We start from the raw sequence: 1603 nt of genomic DNA, 5'->3' as shown, positions 1-1603 counted from the left end.
TATGCTTTCTTCAGTAACCTATCATTAGATTATATGGTAATTATATTACACACTTATTAAACAACATTTATAAGAGACATGAAGATGCTCAGCATCACTGTGAAATCATAGATTTATCTGACATGAATTATATAAGATGTCTATGATAACCAATTTATATTTCACTGGAATATTTTATATTTCGTTTTGCATAGTGTGAGGATAATATATATCTATGTTAGCACTATAAATGAGAAATTCATGAGAAATTAAATAATTTTATATGCTTAGTCACAAAGCAAATTATTTCATTAGGAAAAGCAAGGAAACTGTTTCTGTAATTTAGAGGGTCATCAGTCAAACATGTTATTATATTGATTATTATATCAGATTAATTTGTCCTACTTGAAATATTTTAACTATTACATGTGCTCAAGATATATGTTTGAATTTAGATTAAGGGTCTGGAATAATTCTTAACTTATTTAATACCAGAAGGAAGGGATGCATATAAAACTTTTCTGGAATTATGAATTGAATTATATTAACCCTATGACGACGGTGCGTCACACTCGTGTGACACAGCTAAATCCCCGATGCCGGGGCGTCATGCCAGTGTGACGTTTCCAATGCAATATTGCAATGGCCCGGTGTAGGGGTTTTCGAGTAGCACATGCCCCATCGGGAAAGGGTTAATATCTGTAAATATGAAATACTTTTACTGTATGACACATAGAACACAAAGAAATTAGGCTCAGATTGACCATTCTGAGACAGGCCACATCTTAAGATGTTTAGCTTGGGCTGGGGATCTCAAGATGTGTTTTCTATTAGTTTCTAGACTCATGGTATGATACCCAAATCTATATTTAATATATTAGCAAAGTGATACTAATTAACATTTGATGCTTTAGTTGCACAACTGAAGGAATAACTAACTTGTATTTTGAACAGAAAAATGCAGCGCAAAAGTTTTCTGACCCCAAGAAAAATGGAATGTGTTAATGTTTCGAAAGTAGACCTACCTATTTTTTTAACAATATGCAACTGATATTGTAAAGATAAATATATACTTATATAGAAATATCTTTGAATGCTTTCATTGAATGCGCGGTACCGTAGTGTACCACCCGTCCAGAGAGGGTTAATAAGTTCTGAGACGTAAATATTATGGACATTCATTTTGTTAAAAAATAAAGTAGATTGTGCTTAGTTCGTTGAGTGGTGATTCAGTGAAACAGAATTGTGTATCAAATTAAGTGAAATTCAATTTACTTCTTCATAAAACATCTTGGTAAAAAGATGGGTTGAAATTTATATTTCGTATTGCATTTTAAATGTAAACTACATATTATTTACTATGAACAAAGATACTACTAGAATATTTTTGTTAAGTAGTTCACCTGTGCATTTACAAATGATTTCATGAATATGGCCAATCTTATCACATTTTATGTAAATTATTAAATATGAAAATTTATAAGTTATGTGGTAGATATTTATCTATGTAGCAGTGTCATATTAATGACATATTTGTGTTTGACATTGTGCTTCAACAGTTTGTTTAGTATCTAGTAAACATGCTTCATTAACCCATTGCAGATGGGGATAGATTTGCTTGCCC

The sequence above is a fragment of the Penaeus japonicus genome, unplaced genomic scaffold (genome assembly GCF_977035675.1).
Source record: "Penaeus japonicus unplaced genomic scaffold, GWHDUDI00000001_assembly GWHDUDI00000002, whole genome shotgun sequence".
Lineage (NCBI taxonomy): Eukaryota > Metazoa > Arthropoda > Malacostraca > Decapoda > Penaeidae > Penaeus > Penaeus japonicus.
This window is presented reverse-complemented; position numbering follows the sequence as displayed.